Raw genomic sequence first — 13,667 nt, 5'->3', positions numbered from 1 at the left:
TTCCAATAACTTTTCCCTAAAGGATTTTGAAACCTGCAGTATTTTAAGACCATCAGACAGCAAGTTGTATTTAGAGTAGGGAGCCTGTAAAGAGTAGGTGTAGGCCTAGTAAAATTATTCAGGGAGTGTGACCGAGTTTGGTGAAAAGTTGGTTGGCTTCCTTAGATCCATGTTGCTAAGATATTTCTTTAAAGTCGGTTTTCATTTTTCCCACACAGCAGTTCAATGATATTACAGTCAACCTGCTCAAGATGCGGATGAAAAGAATGGTCCAACAATCACCTCTGCTAACTTTGGGTGGGGTCATCCTCTGCCATTATCCACAACATTTGGGGTGCCTGATGTGGCCTTATTGATGTCATCTGGAGAACCAGCGACACATGTTCTGGTGCCTTTAAATTACTTCTAGCACTCAAGAGGGGTTTCTGTGTTTTGTTTCCCAGGGAACCAAACATTTGAACCTAAAGAGAGAATTCTAGAAAAAGACCGAGATCAGTTGTGAAGAAAATGGAATGGCATGAACAGGATGCTATTTAGTTGTGAATAGAAAACGGTCCTTAGGAGGCACTTGCTTCCAGTGTCTGGCAGACCCGTGCAGGGAAACTGCTCTACCACTGGAACAAACATCTACTAAAAGCCAGCAAACACAGAACATCTTGGGAACCAACTTTAAGAGGGGGAAAATGATTGAATTTGCCTTCCTGTCCTGTTCTATCTGATCCTTCTGGAACCCCCACTCTAACTTAAACAGCTTCATTATCACTGGAGATTCCAAAGGGTTTGTCTGGAAAAGTTCAGCAAGCACTGCCCCTGGGAAGGGTTCTGAAGGACACAAGTAGACATGAAAGTCCCTTCGTTGTTCTCTTTGATTTGGCCATTATCTCATACATACTATCAAGCAGAAAGTAATCGCCTAGGTGATCCAGTTAGGCAGACACTCTAGTGCCAAGTTCGCAGTGTGCAGGCGGGAGGTGGTAAAGGAAGGATTCCCCAAACTAGTTTTACCACCACCCAAGGCAAACTCACTAAGGTTTTCTTTCAAACCGGCACCGTCAGCTCACTGCAGTCCTGCAATCCTTTCCCTTGTTCCAACCCCAGAAAAGAGTTTCTAGAAGTCACAGCCTCTCCTAGCTGAGGTCACTGACAAAAGCTGTGCTAATGCCCGCACACAGCTGCGGAGGAAATAAGGTCACAGGGCCCCAAGACAAGCTGGTTCCACAAATTCCGTGCCAGGTGTCCCAAGCTTCCAGGCCTCACAGGTGGCCTGAGCTCTGAGTGCCCTGCCTAGCGCGGAGGTGGGACGGGGTAGGGCGGGAGGAAGCAGGTTACAAAGCCAACCAGTTACTATCCGGCATTTGTTGTGTCCCAGTCCCTGGAATAATGCCTGGAAATGTTCCGACATCTGGGGTCTGAGAGTCCTTCATTCGCCTCGTCTCCAAGCGTTTGCACGTGGAGGAGCCCATATGTTATAGGGCATATTTATGGGGTGCAGCCGACACCCACAGGCCTGCACAACGGGGGAGGGAGGCAGGAAGGGACGAATGTCTATCCGCTGGAATGTGTAGCACGGGAGAGTTAGGTACGAGACGGATCTTATCTGGGAAACTTCCCGATTCCTAGCAGCCTCGACTTTGTAGCCCTCATACACCTGGAGCCTGGAGAGTGACAGCCTCTGTAGGGCGGGCAGGCATAGTTGTAAGCACAACACACGTGTGTAAGTGTGCTCTACGTATCCAGTCCGAATTGCGTGATGGGTCCTGTGCCGAATCACTGAACTGTGGCTTCCTGTTTGCGATAAACTTGTCCCCGACAGCTTATTTACCGCAGCAGGTGCTTTGACAGCGAATGTGACCTCTAATGGAAAATTGTTGAACAAGCAAGGACTAGTAGCATCCAGAAAAAGGCCAGGGAAGTGTCCTGTCTCAGCAGTCCCGTCCAGATGTGCCCCATCCCCAGACCTTTCATTCCACCCCACCCCCCATCTTCTCTGTTTCCAGGACTGAGGGCACTGAGCAACCTACCTCGCCTGGGTGCAGGCAGCCAATCTTTCTATTTCTCAATCTCGCAGTGAGCATCCTTAGGTAGGTTCTCCCCCCTGACCAACATGTGCTGGGAACCCTGTTGCCCCACGGATCTGGCATAGACCTCCCGCCCAAACTAGTTTCACCATCACCCAAGGTGAACTGGAAGGCCAGCATCTGCCTGGAGGGTTTAGTTTTCCCCTCTTTTTTCCTAGGTGGCCCAAGCTCAGGTTCTGGTATTAACAGAGCTGATTCTATGGTATCTTCTGTTTTCCTCATCCCCTACCCCTTTCTGCCACAACCTCTCTCTTAGTCTCCGATGCTCTTGTGGAGGTTTTCCTCTGCAGGTTTATAAGGAAAGTCCCCTTGGAAAGTCTGCCCTCCAGGCAACTGGCCCAGTTCTTCACCGTGAGACTACACTGCAAATTACTTAGCCTGGGACAGGAAGAGAGGGACTGACTATTCCTCTATCCCCCCCCCCCCCCACACACACCCACACAAAACCAACAAACCATATACCACACACTTGACATCTTATTGTCTTCCATTGAAGGTGACAGGCAGGGGATGCAGAAATGGAGGCTGCCTTAAAGCTGATCAATGTATCCACCTGAGAACTGGGCCATCTTCTCTTCCTCTTTCACAGGCATCGCTGAGGTAGAAACCCAGGCAGGGGGCCTGAGTGAACCTTTCTAACTCCCGGGCTTAAAAGGGCTCGGAGAAGCAGAGCACAGCTTCTCCCTTTCCTCACTGTAGACAGAGAATGAACGATTATAGAATTATGTCTAGTCTGCAGGATTTGTGGGTGGTAAAACAACATTCTTTATAAAAGGTTTCTCTTTAATATTAGGTTGTCCAACCTGAAGTATTGTACTTCCTCCTGATTACATAACCACCCGCTTCCAAGTTGTGTGTATACTAGAGTATCTATTTAAGTTTGCACGTACACCTACCTATATACAAACATGTGCATTTAGTATATGTACAAATCTATATACAAATATAATACATATTCAAGCATATAATAGGTAGGAACTATTTTAAACAGTTTTCCTATATTGACTTGGCTTTATCCTCACAACTTACTGAAGAGGATGGCAACTAAGGAGCCCTTCCTTCTGTCTCAACCTGGTTAGCATAGCTGTCACTCTGGAAGAGATGTTTGAGTGTTTAATTGGGCATAATACAAAGAATTGTGGATTATAAGTCAGTAGCCCTACTCCAAAGTTTGTAGTCTAGCTATTTATGCTTCCATTCTAGAAAATATGCATAATACCACCTGTGGACTTATCCCATAACAATGTCTTGAAAATTAAATATAGCCATATGTGTAGAAGTTTGCCATCCTATCGTAAAATGGATGTAACTGTTGTTGAATGGGGTAGACTTTTATTCTCTCTATTCATCTTTGTTAGCTGGTCAAGATGCTCTAATACTTTCATTAGATGTCTTTTATGGTCTTAACTTTCTTTAATGGCCTTTGCTCATCTTACACCATAGGTGAAAGTGATCACTAGCTGATTTGGGAGGTGTATATGTACCACTTTTGGACTTCTTCTAGTGTTTCAAGCTTACATGAGAGTCACTGGGGGTGGGGGGAACCTGAGACACAAAATCAAACCAAGTTCAGGTCCATTCATTTGTAGTTTTAGTTGGCTTAGCTGTAATGGTACTAAATCGTAAGTACTTCCAGTACTTATTAATAAGTAATCACCACATGATTATAAAAATAAAAATGAACGTTACAGAATCTGAGCTGTAATATTTCCAGCCACAGACAGAGTGACCAGAAAGTAGACAAGTGGATTACTCCTCTTCCTAGGTGCTATGTGACAAACAGCACCTCACTTGGGAAGCTCTGCTGTGCTAGGTACCTGAGGGAATGTTTCCCCTTAAAGATGTGATGCTGATACTCATTTACTGGTAAATATTATCCAAAAAAAACCCTGCTCCAGTTTGAGATTTTCAGCACCATTTTCTATGGTTAATATTTTCAGTACTTAAAATGTACTTTGAGCCACAGGACTCTGCATCTATTATAAGTAACTCTGCTACTTCCAAACATCGAGGCCTGAAAGCATATGTCCTATTTTCCCTTTATTCCTGCTCTTTAGGGAACAGGTTCTTGGTTGAGACAGTAAAATCTTTTGTTAACAGAGAGACAAGGGGCATGCAAAATTCGTCAGGTAACTGTCTGTTCTTCGTTTCTTTCTTCACTTTTCCCCCAAATGCTCATCAACAGCCAACTCTAAATGCCTTCCCTGCCCCATCTCCTGGGTTTCAGAAGAGAAACACACAAATCATTTCTATCCTTGGTGGAGTGCTCTGTGTGGATTGTTTCCAGGGCTGAAATCTGGACCAGTGCCCTATCGCGACACCTTTCCTCTGAGGTCATCTCTGGGCAGCTGTTGCCAGTGTTACACAACTGCACATTGCTTGTGCAACACAAGTAACCTTTTCTGTTTTGTTTTGCTTTGTTCATTTTCTAGTAAAGTTTTAAATTATTTTTGCAAAAGTATTTGATGACTTCTTTTCTCTCAAATAAAGTAAATTAAGATCTGTTTTCCCCTCTGGCAAGATGTTACACTGGTTCTTTAAGAAAGACAAATGTAGGCAAACAGCGACACCCAGCACAAAAATCCTTGGAAGCCACAGAACGGCTTAGTTTGCTGCTTCTCTAGGCTCAAAAGAGGGGAGGAGAAAGAAAATAAAGGGAATTCGACTCCAGAGTCCACCCTAGAAAGATTCAAGGTAGCATTCTGGGAGGGCAATTAATGTTTCCACTGAAATGCTTTCAAGGAGAGTGCAATCTAACTACTGGCTTTAGAAAGGAGACTAGGCAGGGCTAAGTAATGAGTGTGTGAAAACTTACCTCCAGGGAGGTTTAATCTGCTGGCGAAATTCCATCTCCAAAACCCCCATGTTCCACTACTCACACGTTTAAGCTTTTTAAAATCTTCCTTTGTCCCTTTCCTCCCTCAAGCAAAGAGGTAGCCTCCAAAATCCCCATTAGTGGGAATATTTGCTGAGATGAAAGTTTCAGTCTATACACTAGACTTTGACAAACGTTGCCTGATTTTTCTCTACTTAGTCTCTAATTTTGGAACATCTAGATAAAGACGAAGCATTGGTATGTACCTCTCCACCTAGGGTGAGAATGCTTCCAAACCAGAGGTATTTGATTTTGAGGCTCTGGCTTTTTAAGCCTCCAAACATGCCTAAACCAAAGACCAGGAAAGACATTTAGAAAACGTAGCTTTCAAAACTCAAATTCCACACCCAGTAAAGAATGGCAGGATAAAGCAAGTCTCATCAGGATGTATGATTGCTAGCAGCTCACAGCTGAGTTTCTTAAATCCTTTGAATATTCAAAATACGTTCACTTTTAACAACACAGGTATAGGGGGTTGGGATTTTATCCATCAATGTAAATTGACATGCATATGTATCTTACCAACTTTCTTCCTCAGGAGATCGACGGGTTCCTTTTGCATACATTCCAAGAGAAGCTGCTGCTTTATTACTGCTATTATGGCCCATGTTTGGATACAGAATCTTCCTGCATAGCCCTGTTGGAGGAAGGCTGCTTGTTGGTTCCCAGTTGCCCAGACTCCCGAAATAATCACACAGAAACTATATTATTTAAAACACCACTTGGCCCCTTAGCTCTAGCTTCTTATTTGCAAACTCTTACATATTAATTTAGCCCATCTCCCTTAATCTGTGTATCACCATGTAGCAGCGGCTTACCGGCTAAAGTTCTGGCATCTGTCTCCAGTCGGGCTACAGGCTTTTCTCTAACTCCGCCTTCCTTCTCCTGGCATTCAGCTTAGTTTTCCCCACCTAACTCTGTTTCCCCATAGCTCTGCTATTGGCCCAAAGCAGTTCCTTTATTAACCAGTGGTAATCACAGCATACAAAGGGGAATCCCACATCATAGCCCGAGCTGGCAGCTCAAAACTCCTCTTGCTTCATTTTTGCAAATGCTGAGATGGTAACCATGGATCACCCTACTAGGTGGGAGGAGAAATCTAAGCTTCAAGAATGCATAGTATCAGAGTGCCTGCCATCTTAGCTTTCTATAGAAGCTTCCTTAAAGACGCAAGATACTGCCAACTAGAAAATTAAATAAAGGTGCAGAAGGAGGGAACCTTTGATATGATACCACCGTCTCCCTGACTCCATAGGGAGAAGACAGAAAATGAAGGTAATTTCCACAAGATTTTCATCCTTAAGATTCTTATCACCATTATTATTTTTTTTTACATTTATCTATAGTGCAGGAGCACAGGTATGTGCTACATGTGCATGTGTGTGTGTGCGTGTGTGCATTTGTGCATTGTATGTGCAAGTCAGAGGAGTCAGAGCTCTCCTTCCACAACGTGGGCACTGAGGATCAAACTCTGGCCAAAAGGCTTGGTTGCAAGCACCTTTACTCCCTGAGTCATCCCCCCAGCCCAAAGAATTTTCATTTTGAAAAATAGGCATTATCAGCTACCCAAATAAAGGAAAAAGAACAGAACCTAAAGGACTTTACAGATGTCTTGCAGGGAGAGATGACTCCTAAATTGTTGTTAACTTAAAAATGCAGAGCCCACAGGTAAGATCAGAAACCCTGCTGTGGAACAATCCTTCTGTACCTTGTGAAAACAGGATGCTTTCATTGTTAATAAAAAGCTGATTGGTCCATAGCTAGGCAGGATTGTCAGGGCAGAGAGAATGCTGGGAAGAAAGAGGATGGAGTCTGAGGAATCTCCAGCCAGACCCTGAAGAAGCATCATGGGAAGTTCATAGATAAGGTAAACAAGCCTTGGGGCAGCCCATAGATTAATAGCAATGGGTTAATTTACATTGTAAGAGCTGGCTGGAGACAAGCCTAAGCTATCAGCTGAGTACTTATAATTAATATTAAGTTTCGGTATGGTTATTTGAGGAGTGGCTGACGGGACTTCCTATTTAAGAGCACTTTTTAAATTTTTTTGTTTTATTTTTTGAGATGGGGTTTTCCTGTGTAACCTTGACTCCTTAGACCAGGCTGACTTTGAACTCAGAGATCCGCCTGCTTCTGCCTTCTTTCTGAGTGCCGGGTTAAAAGATGCATGCCACCACCACCCAGCTTTAAGAGTACTTTTAAATTAAACAGAGGAAGTTGTTTAAATGTTCACGGATTAGTGCCTTATCAGTAGTTTCCATTTTACTGTTTATTTATTTATTATTAGTTGGTTCTCTGTGTAACATCCCTGGCTGTCCTGGAATTGGCTTTTGTAAACCAGGCTGAACTCGAATTCACAGAGATCCACCTGCCTCTGCCTCCTGAGTGCTGGGATTAAAGGTGTGTGCCACCACCAGTCAGCTCCATTTTACTCTTTAGACACTAATGCATGGGGCTTTCTGAAATTGCTTCAAAACTTATTGGTATGTACACCCTTTTCAGGACACGAAGCCCCAGGCCAGGTTTTTGAAAAGCTAATAGCAGCAGCATCAAAATCCCTTGACTTATCAGTTTGCCCTTAGTTCTAGTCCAACAGCCAACCACAGCTCTGTCATTGTCGGCGACTACCTTCGTAGGCACCCCACTTTCTGGTGGGGCAATGGTTCTGATCCTTTGTACTTCAGCAGCAGGTGCCAAGTCAGCAAGTGCCCACTTCCTTCCCATCACTGTATTGCCACATAAGGAAGTGTCTCAGCAGGCATGGCTGAATATCTCAGGGGCACCAAGTAGAACACAGTGCATAATGTCCAATCACCCACCAGACCTGAAGCTGCCCATGGCTCTTGGGCACCCTATGGGTTCTTGGCACTCATCCTTTGTATAAACACGGCCTTGCCAACCCTGATTCTCTGTCTCTTGCCATCTTTCTGCCCCTCCTCTACAAGGTTGCCTGAGCCTTAAGTGTGGGAGTGCTTTGTAGATGTGTTGGGACTGGGCTCCATAATTCTGCCTGTTGACTGGTTGTGGTTTTCTGCAGTGGTCTCCGTTCCAAAGAGACATTTCCTTGATGAGGCTTGAAGACTAGATTTATCTGTGGGTATTAGGACAAATGTTTATAGATCGTTGTTAGGGATTATGTTGCTTTAGTAAATCAGTGGTTTTATATTCTCTTCCAATGATTATTTTACTAGCCCTGAAAAGTTAGCTAGGTTTCTGGTATTTGAGCTCCAATTTCTTTACTAGGTTTCTGGTTCTGTACTCTAATAGTTCAGCCTGTAACTGTGAACTGACTTGTATGTACAAAGGTACTAGCATTATAGGCAGAATTGCCTTTCCACAAATGTATACACTGGGGTCCTAACGCCCCAAAACCTTGCATGTGATTGTATTTGGAGAAAGCTGTCTCTCAGGTCACTAAGGGTAAATGAGGTTCTTGGCATAGTTCCTCCTTCACACGATGGATGTCCTTATTAGAAAGAGGGATAACCGTACAGAGACAGTGAGAAGGGTGCCGTGTATGGGTCAAGAAGAGAGATCTCAGAGAAAGCAGACCTGACAGCATGCTGTTCTTGAGCTCATGAGTCTGTCAGCTAGAGATTCAGTGAGAAAAAAGGTTCTGTGGCTTACGTCACATCCTGCAATTTGTTTTAAGGTGGGCATCACAAGCACACAGTAAAAAAAGTTTACTAAAACCACCTGACTTTAGAGATCATAGTGTTTGTCTTATTTGTTCAGAAAAAGTACTACTAAATGAGAACAAATGGACTAAAACAAGCCTAACTTTTCAAAACAAATGAGTTTAATAGAATTTTACACAAAAATGATTATTAAGAAGAGCCATGGAAATAAGAAATGCATTTAGCAACACTAAAACCTGTTCCCAAGGCTAACATATTAAGTAATTGGGCTAAGAAAGAACAAAGAAAATATTAAGTGCTTTTTGGTTAAAATAATAACAGTCCTAATTTCACTCAATAAATCACTAATAAATATTTAATGTGATCCTTTAAGAGTTAATATAATTCCTAATTATAATCAAATGTGGAACTTACTTTATTAATTTAGTTTGTATGCTGGGTATATATGACCTCTTATAGTCACCGGCTCCTGAATCTCTATGTGAATATCTCTTTAATGTTATTTTTTAATCGTAATTTTTCAGTGGGTTTCACTGAAGGGGAAAAACCCAAATAGGGCTTTTCATTTCACCAAAACTGTAAAGAAAAAGATAGATTGCCACCTAGTGGAAAATGAGCTGAATCTCTGTATAGTTCAGGGTTTAATCACAGACCGGGTAGCGAGTGAATGTTTCCAAGTGACGTTTTATCATGAATATGGGCATCTTGTAAATCCACGTGCAAGCTCCATGCCTATCTGCTGTGTCATTTTGGACTTTTGAACAGCGTGTCACCATGCTTACCAGCCCCTCCATGCATCTGCTGCTCCATGCTCTGCTGACCAACACATCTGAACACAGTTTTCTTAAAGACATTTAGCTGAAATAATAAGACACTTTATAAGAAGCTATAAGACAATTGTCACCACAGAAAGCCAGTAAGTAGGAGGGGACCCAGCTAGAGTAAATATGGTGGACTTAATTTGGATAATTCAAATCTCTAGATGCATTTCTTCTTCCAAAAAAGGAGGAGCCGGTTACGTGATTTGTAAAATGTTTCAATTTTAAGATCTTACTACATACTTACACTGCACAAAGTTTTCTTCTTAGTATCAAAGGTTTTTATTTTTATTTTTATTTTTTTTTTGTTCTTAAGTAACTGCCCAAGTTGTTTTTAGAAGTAGTGTTCCTGAACTAATAGGAATCTGTCTTGGAAAATTTCAGAACAGAACTGAAGGAGATTATTAATGGAAAGGAACTTCCTATCTATTTATTTGGTTGCCAGGTTCCCAGAAGGATATCCTCCTCCCCCCCCCCCAAGAGTAAGGTGACCTAGCTAATTTTATCTTCAGCAATTACGTTCCACCCAGCTGAGATATCCCATGGCTTCTATCTGGATACAGCATCCTTTATTGTTTCCTGTCCCCAACTTTAAGGAAGTTGTTCTTAGCTGATTTACTGTGGCTGACCTTTAACAAGTGTGGAGGAGGATGTTAATTGCTTGGTAATTCTGTAAGAGTCTTTCCTACCAGACCAGGGGAGGAAAGAAGGGTTTAAAAATACTTCCTTTTCAGTAGCTGCTGGCATGTCCTGAGAATGTCACAATCTTTAGTTAACCATAGAACGTGGATGGCCTTCGGCAGGCTCTATTTCAGGTGATGCAAGTAATACAGGGAGCTTAAGTTATCAAATAGTTGGATGGGTTTTAGTCTGTAGGGGTCACTAAAGGAGTCCTGTCATATGAGTGGGTCTCAAATGAAAATGTCAAGTCTAGGAAACAAGGAAGCTGTAAAATGCCTCAGATAGGTATTTGGTATAATTATTTAGCTTTAAAACAATTAGTTATAAGAAACTGTCCATAAATCATGCCCGTGGAGATATGAACGTTCAAAAATAAACAACATGGGACAGATTCACATCATATTTCTGGTAGCTTCCTCTGCTTCTTTCTTCTATTACATTTCTATTACAATAAAAAACAGTAAGAAAAAAAGTGAGAGAAGTGTTGATTTTTTGAGACTGTATTTACAAGTCTCACAAATCAGTAACAAAGAACAAAAGAAATGGGATCACATTTTTCCTAGAAACTCTTAAAAATGTATTCTCTTCAGTAATAGTTGATTTGTAAATGTATTTTTGTAGCATTTATTGCTTTTCTTTTACCAACCAACAAACAGAAAAAGTTAAATCTTAAATGGGAAACTACAGTCGCCTGCCTCCCTCTTCTTGCCCATTGTCTTTTCGTTTCATATAGAAATTTTTAGATTGATATATTTTATGTATTATTTTATCTGTATGAGTGTTTTGCCTGCATATATGTATGTGTGCCACATGTGTGCCTCCCAAGAAGGGCAAAAAGAGGCCTTTGGATCCCTTGGAAGTGGAGGTCTAGATGGTTTTGAGCCACCATATGGTGCTGGGGATTGAACCTGGATTCTCCACCAAAGCAACCGGTGTTCTTAACTGCTAAACCAACTTTCCAGCTCCCGTTGAATTTTAAATTATAAGTAATTTAGTAAACAGGTTCCCCTCATTTCAGAGGTAAAACTTTCAGCTGTAAAGTACCTTTCTCCTATCAGCTTTGAAAGTAGCTTCATGTCACCAGCATTACCCATGACATATACATACATACGCACATACGTGTACATACATGCATACGCATATACATACAAACATACATACATAAGCACATACATGTATATCTCCAGTTTCTGAATCAGGCAGGTAGCTTCAGCAATAAAACACGGAGAAGGAGTACTGCAAGCCTGAAGCAACAGTTGAATGTGACAAAGACAGATTAAAGGTCATGACACATGCCATTAAGAAAACTTTCTTTAGTTTTTTTGAAACAACTTTTAGATTGATCTATGACTCAAATTCCAACATAATTTAGTATGTCTGTTCCTGATATAGAAACATCTGCCAACTCATTACCATTATTCTCTGTAAGATATCATTTCTCCTCCACTGAAATAAGGTACTACCAGATAACAAAAGCAAACAAACAACAAACCTCATTTTGAGAAGATTTCTTAAGTGCAGACCCCTAGAATGAATACTTTAAAAGATAATTTGTTTTGACTGTACTATTTCCGGCTAGTATTAGTTGATAATACAACATTGTTTGATAATAAAGAGTTTTATTATTGGAATGCATGTTGTTTTAATCCACATTCCAGGAAAGCTGAGGTTAGAAAGTTAACGGTCTTATCATAATAAATGAGAAGAGATTTCTAAAGTCCTACGTGTTAAATTCCAGGCATTTTCTGTGGCTCTTAATGGAAAAAAGTCATAGTAACATGAAAGACTTTGGCAGTGCTGTTCTCAGAATTTAGACAGCATTAAGATAAAGAAATGTCTGAGAAGCATATGCAAACTGACAATGGTCTTTTCTGTTAAAATATTGCTCTGTTTAGGTATAAAATGCTTTATTAGCTCCTGGTTCTATTGAATGCAGTCATACATCTGCATGACAATGAGCTTATTGATATTCAACAAAACATTTCTTTGGCAAGCAGCCTGGAATATTCCAGTACGCTAAGAGTCAAGCAAATGCCTCAGAGATTCAAAGTCTTTGTTGCTTTTTCAATATTGCAAAGCATAACAATTCTTTATCTTCTTGTTGCTACATCCTAAAAAGTATATTAATTGACAAGTGACACAAGTTGTCCAGATGAGTTCTATGATGACGAGCGGTAGAGAATTCATTTGGGAATTCCACCTGGTACCTTCAACACGCGTGCAAGCGTGCACGCGCACACGCACACACACACACACACACAAACACACATTCACATACACACACACAAATATATATATATATATATATATATATATATATGTATATATATATCCGTTCAAGTATATACTTGTATAAATATACTTGAACAGATATATTTGGCTTCCAGAGAGCAAATAAAAGCCACTAGTCAAAGCGTGTGTTTGACTTCACTTTGTTTTTGTCGTTGTTTTCTCTCATGCTTCAGTGGCATACAGCTTAGGTTAGGGTTCAGAAGTGCAAGACAGGTAGATAGATAGACATTGACTGTTGATATCTGATCTTTATTGTGCAAAGGAATGACCACCAGCCCCTCCTTAAGCTCCTGATTTGTGTTAGGAGGTGGAGCAGGAGAAGGTATTGGGGTCAGAAAGGCCACGGCACTTCAATTCAGGTTCTGTTCTGTGACTGTCTGCACTGTTGGCAAGTTGCCTTCTGTTTACTCCTCTGTTTCCTGGAATAGCTGAAAACTCTACAGAGTTATATAGAGAGGAGATAAACCATTAAAAGCCAAGTTCATGTTGTACATAAATATTATTACTTCCATAAATTTCCTTGTAAGTTTCTGTGAATTTTCTATTACTGATGACTTCTCCACTTTAATGGCATAAGTACTTTTTCCCCCTCACTTATGAATGAAAGAGGTATTTCCTATCCTCTTTCTGTAAGTGAAACAGGATATTGTTGGGAAACCCAGAGAAGAGATGTCTAAGGAATGTTCCTTTTCTTTGTGAACAGTAGCCGGAAAGTTAAACAAGATCAAGTCCAGTTTGAATCTTCTCTGGCACTCCTCAGAGTGGATTTCTTATCTTCCCCAAACATCTTGGGTAAAATATTCACTCCCCAAGACAGGCTTGGAGGTTTAGTACTCCCCAGCTCCCTTCCCTGGTGGTCCAGTGAAGCCCAGGAATGCTGGCCTTTAGGGAGCATGGCCAGACCTGTTTGCTCACTCCTCTTAGAGTGAGCAGTGTGGGAGGTCCTGATAAGCCGGCTACTTAGGGGTGCAAGATGCTTTCTGAAAATTTGTATACACTGGTGAGACAAGCTGTCAAACCGTCACCCAGAAGTTTCCAGATTAAAAAACAAAATACAAGTGTGCATTGTATTGGCATATTCTCCTCAGAGTCATCACAAAGCTTCTCTAAAAATACTTTCTAGTATTTATGCAACTTTGGAAAGTAACCAGTCAATTCTTTAAAATAGTCCTTTAGCCTTTTCTGAATTGTCTGGGTGTTAGACAGCTCTAAATTCAATTTTGGTATGAAATAAGTAAATTTCTTTGAAATGGAAGAGAGTGTAGATTTCTGCCTTTGTTTATTT

This window comes from Microtus oregoni, unplaced genomic scaffold, assembly GCF_018167655.1.
Source record: "Microtus oregoni isolate MIOR12 unplaced genomic scaffold, Mior012 000021F_ref0000039, whole genome shotgun sequence".
NCBI classification, from domain to species: Eukaryota; Metazoa; Chordata; class Mammalia; order Rodentia; family Cricetidae; genus Microtus; species Microtus oregoni.
This window is presented reverse-complemented; position numbering follows the sequence as displayed.